This window comes from Cyrtonyx montezumae, unplaced genomic scaffold, assembly GCF_038088225.1.
Source record: "Cyrtonyx montezumae isolate F1298 unplaced genomic scaffold, pur_monq_1.0 scaffold_8, whole genome shotgun sequence".
NCBI lineage: Eukaryota > Metazoa > Chordata > Aves > Galliformes > Odontophoridae > Cyrtonyx > Cyrtonyx montezumae.
In genome coordinates, this window is record NW_027072089.1 from 116,146,560 (window position 1) to 116,160,345 (window position 13,786).

A 13,786-nucleotide genomic window follows, 5' to 3' on the forward strand; every position below is an offset into this window, starting at 1 on the left:
TTCTAATAAATCAGTTATTAAAATCTGGTAACCTTTCAAATGTCTACAAAGACTTGTAAAACAGTAGGCAGTTTGAAAACATTAGAGTATTTAGAAATTTATTTCTGCCTTTCCTTCCTGTAAACCAGGTCTAAAATAATCTGTAGAAATCAATCCAATCATGATTTTAAAACTCTTTTGAAATTATATTGTATATTATTGATATGAATACTTTGTAAAAGGCGAGGAACACTGATATTTTTTGTCTTGTGATATTAGAATAGCTTAGAGTTTGTGGATACTTAATGCTGCATCGGACTGTACTGCACTGAATGCTATGTGATTGTAACATGAATCAAACAATGAAGTGTAGCATTAATAAAAATGTGGCATAGTATTTTCCATTATATACTGATGTGTTGAGTCTCAGGGCTTCTAATTACAGAAACTGTATAAAAGCTCTGTTTTTGTTTTCCTTCTATTTAATCACATAAACCTCTGTTCTGAAGAATAAATAAATAAATAAATATTTAAGATATATAAATACATTGACTAAAAATAAACTGCTAAATAAATTGAGACTCCTTAAATATTTTTTCAAAAGCTAGGAAGCCCATTTGGAAACTTCTGAGTAACTGTAGTTCCCTAAGTATCAAGATCAAAAGTCTCAAAGCACATAAAGAAAGCTTGCTAAGTGTTTTATGTTTATGTGAGACATTCAGAAGACAGACTTATCTGACACATTTGGCACCAATAGTGGAAGTGTGAAGAATGTGTCTGACAAAGCCTTTATGTATTATATCTCTGTCTCCTTCATGAAGAAATGGAGTATGTGTGTTTTGGATATTATGAGGGCTGCTCTGAAAGTATTGATTCCTATTTTACTGTATTCACCTATGACATCAGAGATAGATTTTGGTGATGTGACAGTAAAGAGCAAACCATTCTGCCAATATTCCATTACATTTTGTTGCTATGTGACAGATGACAGCAGAGGGGCAGACTGATCGAATGGCGTTTGACATGGAAGTGCATGTAAAGCAAAGGTGTAGAACAGAATTCCTCTATGCAGAAAAAAGTTTGATATTCTTGACACTTGCTGAATGTTAATGGAGACCAAACAGTGGATGTGAGCACAGTGAAGAAGTGGGTTTCAGCAGTGGTAACTGTAATAATGGGTCAGCTGATGCAGATTTTTACAAGCACAGCATGCAGGCTCTTGTTCACTGCTGGCAAAATTCATAGTTAATGGTGATGCCTATGGTGAAAAATAGTGTTTTGTAGCTGAGAATTTACTTTAAAGTAGTGTTATTGTGCTCTTTGTAGGTGATGCAGTTTCCTTGGAAATAAATAGGAGGCATTACTTTTGGAGTGATTTGGGTAATAATGTTGAAAAAATGCTTACTATTTGTGTTACCAGTTTCTTCTCAGAATGTTTACCTACAAAGACAAGAAATTTGTTGTAACTCAGCAAAATGACAATATTATTAAAGTCCACATTCTGATATTTCTTTTTCTATATGCTTTGCATTGATTCAGTGCAAATAATATGGCTTTCACTAATCAGAAGGCAATCCACACAGAGGCTGTCTACAATTCCATTTAAAAACTTCTGTCAGAGGAGGAAAGAAGTGCAGTACTATGTGGTATTTATGACAGTGAGAAGGATGGGTTAAGGGGTGGTAAGTAGAACTGTACAGAAGAACCGACGATGAAAAAATATATATATGTTCATCCTCCACTGAAGATAACGAAACATTGCGTTTCAGTCATAATTGAGCAAAATTAATAGAATTCTACTTTAAATGTAAATTGATCATTGATAAGAAGTTCTAAAGTAATAGTTTAATATATAATGCCTCTGTTTAGAGGAAGATTTATGCATATCTTTTGTTTTATTGAAACATTTGTGTTGGTTTTAGTATTTCTTGGAAGTAAAGAATGTATCTCAAAGATAGATTTATGTTCAAAGTGGCATTATAATACCTCATCTGAATTCTAGGGAGATGTATGCTTACCATTTATTTTATTCACAGTATTCATAGTACAGGTCCATATGCCTGACTTTGACAAGAAAAATATCTTCCTACTAAACAAATACTTTAGATATTTTGTTATATATTTTTTGACCTTTGAAAATCATGCAGTCTGTTTTCTAGTTGAACAGATGTCCTGTGCAAGTAGAATGAAACAAACAAGACAAATATATTTGTCTTGCTAAACTTAATCAGTGCTTCTGTTGTAGAGCTTAAATTTGATTCATGCTCAGAACCAAAGGTGGTATTAAGACTTCCTATGTCTTTCCTCTACTACTCTACAAATTCTTTAGATACCTCAGTTTCCATTAAAACAAAGTTTCACAAATATGTTTAAAAATAAGTGCACATCTAAACACAATAAAAACATATTTCAATCAAGAGTTAATTTTATATCTCCTACTAAAAAATGTAAAACGTGGGGGGAGTAGAAAATGACTTATTAAATAATAATATCTCAATTTTAAAATAATATTTTTAGATGATCACTTCTTCCCTTGTTAGGAGGGATGTCTCTTACAGTGTTGTAAAAATAAAGATGCTTCTTCAGCAAGACAGAATAATGCACATGAATAAGAAACTGAGCGATGAACTACTCTTGAATTGCACAATTTTGTGATGCAGGATTGCCCTTGTTACAGTAAGAGAGAGGAAAGGGCTGCTATGCAGAAGTTTGATGAAAACTCACTGCAGCATTTTGTTCATAGTAAACTTTACCATGCATCGGTAAATGATCAGTCTAATTACATTTCTTATATCTGCTATAGAAGTTTCATTATTTCCTTCTGTTCCACCATCTGTCTCTGCCCATCTGTTTTCTCTTATGGTTGTCCTGTAAGTTCTTTGGGGTAGGATTTGTTTTTTTTATTTCTTGTTACAGCACCTAATTAAGGGCATTCTGCTTTGAAACTAGGAATTGTAAGCAAAATAATAAAAAAATTGTCTCATAATAGAGCTTACATATGTAAGAAACTGTGTTAACTATGAGTTGTAAGCACTTTAGCACCTCAGTACTTCAGATTAATATTTGATATCTGGCTAACCTGGCAGTAGAGATTGAACCTTCCCACCAATATTTCATTACATTTAGTTGTCATGTGACAAATGGCAGCAGAGAGGCAGTCTGACAAAATGTAATCTGACATGGAATTGCATATGAAGCGAAAGTGTGGGACTGAATTCCTCCACGAGGAAAAAAATTCACCCACTGACACTCACTAACACCTCCTGAACGGTTACAGAGACCAAATAGTGAATATGAGCACAGTGAGATAGTGGGATGTGAAAGAGAAACCACATTCCAGCTGTGCACAACTGTCATGCAACAAAATAATGTCTTGATCAGCTCATCTGTGTGAATTGATGTTTTACAACCGGGAAACTGTGTGTGGAGATGAATACGATCTTCAATATTTTGGAAAGAGTGATTAGCAACACAGTAATACTGCAGATGGATGCATAGAGAGGAACAGAAAAAACACTATATTCAAGTTTGTCAGGATCTACTGAATCAATACAAGGCTGAAGGTGACAGTTTCCAGGATTGCGCCATTATGGAAGATAAGATGTGATGAGATGGCACTATGAGCAAGAGTCAAAATGGCAGTCCATGGAGTAACATTGTGAACTTCCCATCAAAGACAATCTTCAAGACACAGTCTTCAGTGGGTAAAGTGATATGCACTATTTTTGGGGTTCTACATTTCCTGGAACATGGACAAACCATCAACGCTGACTCCAACATTGCTGACTAAGTTGAGAACTTGAACTTCCAGAGTCAGGGCAGAGAAGAGGACAGCTTTTGTTTTGCAACAGGATAATCCCATACCAGTTTGAAGAATGTGGAGCACATTGCCAGTCTTGCCTGGACTGTCCTACTACACGCACTGCATAGTCCAGATTTGTTGCCATCTGAATTCCATATGTTCAGGTTAGTGAGAGATAAACTGCATGGGTGACATCTTCCTGGCACTGAGATCATCATAACAGCTGTGAAACAGTGGGTGACCTTCTGTGGTGCACATTTTTATGAGCACAGCATGGAGGCACTTATTTATTGCTGGTGAAAATTCATAGTTAATGGTGGTGCCTATGTTGAAAAATAGTGTTTCATAGCTGAGAATTTGCTCTATCAAATAGTGTTATCATGTTCTTTGTGGATGACGTTTCCATGGAAATAGATAGCTGGAATTGATTTTGGAGTAGCCCATATATATTACATTCCTCAGTTCTTACTGTTTAGTGCTGTTTACATTTAGCAATTAAGATAACCTCATTGCAATAGTCTTGCAACTATTAATAAAACTTTGTCAGTTATGTAAGAATAACTGTATTTATTATTTCTGTAACAATAATTTTTACATGAGCTTTTGCTTTTGACTTGATGAAATATACTGAACTGTCAGATCTCGGGAAGTTCTGATATATATATTTCTAGATGTACAAACTTGAGGTAGACCCTCATAAACATAGGATGGACTTTGGAGTGGAGTTGCTTCCTTCCACAATGCACACTGGATTACTGATCCCCTGATAGTGCAATGTTTCTTCCTACTATATTTTCCTGCCCATCCCGGCTTTCCTTCCAATAGAAACCATTATACACCTGGTGTGGTTCAAACAGCTTTTCTTTAATGAGCAGTTAAAATGAGTGAATAACTCACGCAGCAGGGTTTCAGCTCGCATGGATTTATTGTCACTTTGTACACAGATTGTGAGCTGCCTTCCACTCTTCTGCCTTGGAATACATTGAGGGACTTGGACTCTACAAAAATAAATATTACTAGCTAAGAAAGTTTCTTAACCAGCCATTGCTTTAGTAATGCTTTAGTTAGGGAATGTAAATAACACCTGAGCAGTACTGAGAAAAAACAGTGGTAATCGCTGAAAAAGATTGAAAAGAAAAATCTTGCTATTCTCCTTTAAGATTTCAATATAAAATTGACTAGAACATGTATAAAAATACACAAAATAATAATAATAATTTAAAGAAGTTTGGGCCACAGAGGAGGATTTTAGCCAGTAACCAGTTTGGTATTCATTTATAAGTTAAGTAAATAAACCTAGGTATATGGTAAAGGACCCCATGCGGAGGTGACAGATTCTTGTACTGGAGATAGCATTATTAGTAGCACAAAACTTACAGTTCACTATATATGTCTTTTGTCACTTCTGACATGTATTATTTTAATATTTAAAACAAAGATGCATAACAGTCTGACATATTATTCCCTTTTGTTCTCAGGTCATACTGTTTAATGTGGTTATTTAGAGTGTATACAGGAGCCTATATCCTTTTCTAAGACATCTGTTTTTCCATAAGCATGTAAGAAACACTTTTTAGTTTCACAGAGAGTTTGTCCATGAAAAGAAACAGGTAAGCAGTATTTACATTCTCTGCGGTGAAGTTTTAGATCATTTTGATGGAATGTTAGATTTGCATTTTTGTCATTCTGAATAACGCTTAAGAACAAATAAAAAATTGTATTTGATACTGCAAGATCTGTAAAGTTGTATATTGCATCCCTATCTATTAGATTATTTCTTTAAGAAGAAAGAAAATTGGGTAGAAATAACCTGGTTAATGTTTAAGAAGAGCTTAATGACGTCCTGCTGCCCCCTTGGAATCAGCTGCTGCTAAAGGGGAGGTTCTGGTTCCAGGTGAGGAGTATTGTGAGAAGAAGGAGGTTCCTGTGGAGAAGGGAATTAACTAAAGGGAAGAGGGAGAAATGTTTACTAGATGTCTGATTTGCAATTTTGATCTTTGGTTTAGGGGAGAGGAGGTATCTGGACTGATGCTGTTCCTTTTTCAAAGATAAACATTATCGTAAGTTTTAGCATTTGAGAAATAATAGTGGTATTTCTGCTATAAATATTAAGCCTAGTGTTCCAGCTATGGTTAGGGGTGATCTATGGCTAAAACAGGTACTGGTATTTCCAGCTGCTTCTCAGAACAGAGTGTGGCTCTTTCCTGATTATGGAGTTGCTATGCACATCTTGTTCTTCTGGATGTGATAATCAACTGCAGATATGAAGATGTATGACCTACCTTCTAGAAACATCAGGTACTCTTGCTACTGCTTATTGAAGTCTTCCAAATCAGAGACTTTTGAAGTAAATTTAATAGTAATTTAAAAAAAATACTGTATCAAGTTTTTAAGATCTCAGTTTTTAATTAACTTATTTTTTGTCTATTCATCATAGATGGCTGATTTCCCACTTTTTTATGGGAAGAATGTGTAAATAGAAAACAAAAAAATATTTTTAAGAATATTATTTATTTCCTTATTGTGAGGGAGGAAACAGCTATTCCTTAATTTTAATATTGCTTGAGTCATGTACATTTTTTTGAGGCTTTTGCATCCTGGCTTATTCAGGAATAATAATTATGTTTGTATAAAATTGTGGATGTACTATTTTTTAAAAGATTTGTGTAATTTCATTACAACTACAGCTGGAATAAAACTTCCCTACTACTTCCTTTTTACTTTATTCTGCTTCTTTGCAGCTCTCAAGTCTGGGAGCCAGAGGGAGAGTAAAGGGTATCATAAAGATATTTCTTGATAGAGAAAATTTGTCTAGAAAAGCTTGCCAAATAATTCTGATCTTGTTTACAACTAAATTTAGACATTTTTTCTGGATATACATATACCTTTTTATGCTAGAATTTACTGAGGAGAAGGGACAACCAGAGATGGTGGTGAAAAGCGAAAGGAAAGGGAATTCTGAATCTAGAATTGCAATGATGACAAAACTAACTTGAGAGCAAATACGAAGTGTAGTCTGTATTCACTGCATTTCATAGTGGCTGGTTGAACTCAATGCTAGCAACACGGAACTGACATGTTCCTTTCAGTGAAAAAAAGTCCAAGAACTTTATGTGTTTGTGAATTAACATAATTCTCATTTTTATAGATGGATTTTATAGATTTAAAGAAGAGCTGAGATAGATTTTTGAGATAAAAAATGACAGTAGAACTTCTGGATGGCTGTTGAAAAGTCATTCTACAAAATAACATCATGTAACTTGGTCCAAATTAAGCTTAAGAGTCTGAGATCCTGAGCCAGCTGCTAAAGGACTTGGACATTTGAGATTGCAATTAGAGACTCAGAAGTTCTTCAGAATCTACTAGATTTTTATCTTCAGTTACTTGAAAATTGTAGTATCGCTAACAGTCAAAATAAACGGCGCCAAAACATTTGCACTATCTAGATAAACTCCTTGAGGAATGTCCCATTAAAAAGAAAGAAGGGTTGTAGTGTGACTAAAGAGTAGCTTAGGAGAACTTTCAATAGGTCTTCCTTTTCAATTTTAAAGCATCTTTGAAATAATTAAGTTCTGTAACTTGGAATATGATCCAGAGGCCACAGCAGTTCAAGCATGTTTGAAAGAAAAGTTGTAAACTTGATGCAAGGAGTTTGTTATTGTTTATTTTCTTCATAAAACAACATTTTGGAAAATTAAATTCAGTGTAGTTTCTCATGTACAATTTCTGAAAGGGAAACTTAGCTTTTTATGTCTTGATTCTTCTAGGAAGTATGGCACATATAACTGATAGGTTATACTGTGATATTTTTTTCCTGCCAGGCAAGAACTGGGAGCTGAGACTCAGTGGATAAAGGTCTCTGGGACAATTGAGAACCAGCTTGACAGAGGGTCAAATAAATCTTGTAGGAACAGAGCTGTTCCAAGTAGCCTTCTATGGTCATTGCCTTCATCCTATTTTTTTTGATGGGGCAGTTTCCACAGTAACTAGATGTTCTGTCTGACATTTCTATGCTGTCTCCTTCTTGTATTATTGAACATAGCTCTTCCATTAGCTAAATGCTACAGACCCTGTCATGGAGAGGAAAATCACAGAGAAAAGTATTTGGCAAAGATTTTCTTTAAGCCGCCATTGTCTGTTGTCACTGCCCTGAAGGTGCCTCTTTAGTGTGATGTCTTACTGTCTGTCTGAGTCTGTGAGATAAAATCAGTATAAAGGTTTTGACCACTAGGAATGACTTCAGTTACATCAGAATGCCTATGCTGAATTAATGTTAATATATTTATATATTTATTTATTTCTTTTCATGTCTCCAAAAAGCCAGAGTATACACACAGTCAGTCATACACATGTCCTCAAGATTAAGTTCTGTACTAAACATAATCTGGATTGGTAGTTATCTCGGCCCTGGAAAGTAGTTTGTTGCACAAAAGACAAATTTGTATGTATACTTTAATTCTGTATAAATTTCCAGGTAAGATTAAAAAAATAATAATAATAAAGAAGGAGATTTTTTATGAGATAAGCATGCAAAATGTAGGAAGATGAATATAAGGAGCATATGTATGGTGGTATATGTATTGGGTCCATAACAAACAAAAAAATCTGGAAGTTGCTTTTATGTGTCATAAATACGGTTCTCTCACAAAGAATATAAAAAAAAAAAGGATTTTTTTCATATTAAAAATGGTTAAACTAGTGTTTTCAGCCCGTGGTTAACAGTGGCCATGTGGTAAGGAAGAGGAGGGAAAAACTCTTACTCAAATTAAGATCTCATCTCTGTCACGTTAGCTGTCAGCAAATGAATTTTCTCATGAAACAAGGAAGTGAATCCTTCTGTTGTTTTAAACTGGTACATATGTCTGCCTGCCTGTTAGAAGGAACTTCACGCTGAGAATACGTGGTGTAGATGCTTATAAAATTCACTGGTGTACTGAGTAAAGATGTTAATGTTAACCTACCTGAAGTCTTGAATACTTTGCCACTAAAATCTTCAACGGGGTTAGACTGTAACTCTAAGATTATAAATCTACTAATTTCTTATATAAGGTTACCAATGCTTTTTCAATGTTATCCTACAGAATACTAATTTGTATGTTTAAGTCCTAAATAGAATGAATATAAGATTAAGTTCTTCAAACATTTAAAAAGCAAAGCTTTATGCATGAAGTCCATTATTTTCTGCTGAACTGTCTCAAAGGAGAGTACAAATCAAATCCATTCTACTCTTTATTTTACAAGAGAATTGATTATCTGCAGGTGACTGAAGCTACACCTACTTTGTCAGGCTGTAGAGAAATTATTTGGCTTTGGTCTTGATTTAATTTGTTGTATGTGTGTGGTGTCTTTTTTTCTTCTATTACTGACATCAACTTCGTCCTTAAGTGCTTCAAAAAATGGCAAAAAAGATCAAAGGCATACTGATAAAAATTGATGATGAACTATAGGATAAAGAATTGTTTCCCCTCACTCAAGAACTTTGAACTATGAAATATATATATTTATGCACCATATAATAGCAACAGTTGGTTTTTTTTAATGCATAAATAGGCATGCTAATAATGTAAAAGAAAAAGCCATCTGTTCTGTATGTGAAATAAATAAAAACAAAACAAAACAAAAAACCCCACAATATTAAAAGCATAAAAATGGAATATAGATGATATCTGAAAATATTAAATAGGTGTGTAAGTTAAGTTGTTTCAGAAAGTGCCTGCAGCTTTTGTCACAGATTCTTGACGTTAATGTCCCAGCAATTAAGTATGCAGATGCTTTCCTTCAAATGCATTCCTTTGTTTGTGAAACGTCTTTAAACATGGTTCAAAAAATATAACCCTCTGTAATTCTCCAGGTAAAGTAAAATACCTGTCACGTGAATTCTAGCAAGCAATTTGTTGTGCCCTGTTCTGGCCCTCACCAAGATATGCTTATTCCTATGAAGAGTAACTTTTGTAAAGTCTTTTGTTTTCTGCTATGGGAAAGTAGTGATATATTCTTCCGTGCCTGTATTTTGAGTTTGAGTTAAAAATGGGATCAGCTTATGGAGAGAGAAAAAAAAAATCTAGTTTCTCTGTCTTTAATGCCAAAAATCTTTTACTGGAAAAATGACTTTATTTCCTGAAGTTGTAGTTGTGTCACCTTAACCAAATCCTATTTCCTAGCACTTGCTCCTGGGTTCTAATGGCATTAATCACTGCTAATGTTCCTGAGTGTTACAGTTAAATGATGCCAATCTCGATGAAGAAAGAGCATCTCCTCTCCCTCCTATAAATTGGAGCAAGACAATAGGACATGACTTCAGTTAGTACTTCAGGTTTAAGAATTGCAATAGGCAGTATTTTTGTAATCTAAAGTGTTTAAAATGACTTCTCACTTATTTAGGTAATTTAATATATATAGAAACATGGAGAAGAGTCCACTACAGTACTAAATACTACTATTTTTTTTCTCCTGTTTCAGTGATTTTGAGTTGGTCTAAAGCAACAAAAGTAATACATTTTTCTACCCAGGAAAAAAGGCTAAAAAGGACGTCTACAAATGAGAATTATCCTCTAAACACCAGAACTCGTGCTGTAACTGAACCCTTGGGAACACTGATAATGACCAGTCATGAGCCCAACGTAGTCTCATTTACTACAATACTTTGAGCTCTATTGTAGAGCTAGCTTATCACCCAGCATAGCATCAACCTGTTGACAATTTTTTCCAGAAAGATGTGGTGAACAATATCAAAGGCCTTAACAAAATTCAGAAAGACCCACTGCTATCATCCACCAAGAGATGAAATTATCCTAGAAAGAGATCAAACTTCTGTGGGGGACTTCTCTTTCATTACCTCATGTTGACTATACTCAGCAATAGCCTTGCTCTTTAACTGGCTTTCAGTAGCCCCTGAGATAATCTTCTCCATAACTTTTACAGGGAATGAGGTTAGAGTAAGATAGTTTCCTGGGCCTTCTTTCATACTATTTCTGTAGATGAGTATAATGTTGGCTAGCTTCCTGTCAGCAAGAACATCTGCAAACTCCAGGAACCTTTAGGAAATTGTTGAGAGAGCTCCAGTTAGAATGTCTGCTATAGCATCAGTGCTGAGGTGAATCCTCTCAGGCTTTATAGATTTATAAACACTGAGTGGATACAGCTGTTGCCTTAAAATTTCAGTGACCACACGTGAGAAGTCACTGCTCCCAAACCATGAGCCTCCAACTCTTGAGTACTGGGCAGCCCAAGAGTTGTTCTTATTATTAAAACTTGAGTCTAAAAAGCTTTTCAGCTTTTCTTCTTCCTTCCTTGTTAGGTATACGTCTGCCTCAAGTAACAGTCTGCTGTTTTCCTTTGACTTTCTCTTGTTGTCTGACGCCACACTGGCCAGTGCCAGTTTTTCTTGTTTTCTCACTAAACTATATAAACTATATATTGCAACTAGCAAATTGTAGCTCTGTATTATCTTTGCGAAGCCAGAACCTGCTTCCAGAGATTATGCTTTTTTCCTATCCTACCCTAGTTCCTGGCAGAGCTCCTGGTTTCAGCAAAGTTGATCATCTGCCCTGCTTACTTAAATCACAATGAGATTGCTTGCTCCTGGGCTGTTAGGTGTTTTTTGAGAATTGACTGGTTCTCATGGACCACCAAAAGTTGAGCTGATTTCCAAGGGATGATGTTAACTAGATCCCTGAGAAGTTTGCTGTCTTCAAGTCCTGGGTGGCAATTCAGTAAAGCTTTTTTTCTCTTTATACCCAAAGTTTTGAGCTCAACTATTTTATGATCGCTGTACCAAAAAATCAGATCCCACAAAGCCTTCCTTATTCTCAAACATCTTTCCTATTTGGTTCACTTAGTACTTGCAATGGAAGTTATTATTTTATGAAGGCAAATTTGCATATTACCATTAGTGCAATTTTGAAATTTAAGACCAAAATAAATCTTTGTTATGGTCTGAATATAGGAAACTTAACATCCCTGGGATATACGGAGATGTAGTACACATCAAAATTCAGGGGAATTCTGGATTCCAGAATTCCTACTGACTTAAAATTTTGTTCTAACTTGAAGGATATGCTTATAACTTTATCCATAATGTGTGCAGATGTGGGAGTGAGTATACTTAAACTCTTACTTTCAGTGCAAATATATGCAGCAGAATTTAAGAAACATTGCTCTATGTCATTTGAGATACCTTTCTAGCACAGAGAGTATGGCTATTTGTCCACCTATGTTGTTGCTGACAGGTGTCTGCAAATTTATTGTATTTATTTGCTGAATATTGTTTTTTTTTTTTAATGCAGCAATACTCAACTTCGATATCTTGTTGTATAAGCTAACTATAGCTGCCATGGAGCCTTACAGAACAGGAACATTGCTGACACTTCTTGTTCACCTCACCTAACTGTTCCTTTGCTTAATTTAGGTTAGATTCCTTCCATCTCATGACATTGAGAAGAAGAGACAGCCATTAAAAATATTCTTGTGTAATGTGATTCAGCAAGTTTATTAGATTATGTTCTGAACTAGGAAAAAAGAACACAACTACATAAGTCAATTTTTTTTCCTTTTTTTATATATATTAAATAATACAGGCTCAATGCAAGTTTTTTGTTATTGGCCATCATTATGGATGAAAGAAATGGCAAATGACTGAATGTATAATTGTGAAGACGGGATGGTGTTTGCAATTAGTCAGATGTACTAATTTCATGCTTATCTAGAGCGGGGAATCCTACTATTTGGGCCTTGTGAGATACATAATGTGAAAATGCTACTTTCACTGTAGTGAAAGATTCTAGGAAGTCTTCTGTTCTTGTGTGTTGTGACAGTATGCATCTTAGCCAACAGCAGTGGGCAATTCAATGTGTTTATACATCATGTGACAACAATTAAGTAAAAGAAATTCAACAGAAATATCTAGGCATAATAGAATCATGTACATAATTACATTTGTGCTTTAAAATTCTGTGCAATTTCTGGACAGTGGCATCTCATGTAGAACAAAAATAATGAAATGGCAAGGACTTTTTTCTGTACAGTAAATGTAAGAAGATCTCAGCTTTCAGTGAAACAAAGATTTCTTTTTCTTCCTCACTCATCCCCATACCCTTTCCATTATCTCTTGACTTTGCTAAAGATGTAAGGCAGCAAGTCCTTACTAAAGAATTTCCATAATTAAAAATGAAAATATGTAATTTGAATAAGATTAAAATGCCAAGCCCAAGCAAAAGACCAGCTAGATTAATACTTTCCCTCTTGCAAGTTCTCTTAACGTCTTCATCTTGCTTGTGCTATAACCAAAATGGTACAGTTCTAATCTATTAAGCTGAAATTTTTGGAGCAACTGATAAAGGCTTTTTTTTTTTTTTACAAGCAGAAAACGATTATACTTTTAGTCTTTAGTCATGGAAGAATGGAATTCTGGATTTTTTCTTGTTGCTGTTTTTTCTTTTGTTTGTTTCTCACTTGAGATGACTTGCTTTATAGGTAATAAGGCTCATTTCCCTTTTAAAGTTGTTGTAAGACTGCTCTTACAGTGGCTTTCATTTTTAATTCAATTTCCAAATGTTCACAATGTGCTCTAAACCACCAAACAGAACAAATAGTTGCTGCCTGCTATAGTCAGTGCATCTTCACTTTCATTCAATTATAAATGTTTTCAGTAGTATTACCTTCCAAACAATTATCTAATTCTGTTTCCTCAAGGGGAAGTTCACTCTAAAGATTTTATTTATGCTTCAGGGGATTTAGACTTGTACACTTGCCACTTATTGCTTTAGTTAGTATACAGGTGATGCTGCTTTGTTTTGTTTCTTCTTTTCAAAGATGAGAAACTTCTCATAAAAAATTGAAATTAGAATTGAGTTACTCATTATTTGTTTCTTAGAAATGAAATGTAGGAATCTATGTATTAAAAATTTTGACTAATTTTTATTTTTCATTCTTGATTGATTTATTTTTTCCTTTAGTTTTTTTTTTCAGTTGTAGTATTTGCATGATTTTGTAATTAATATGTTATGA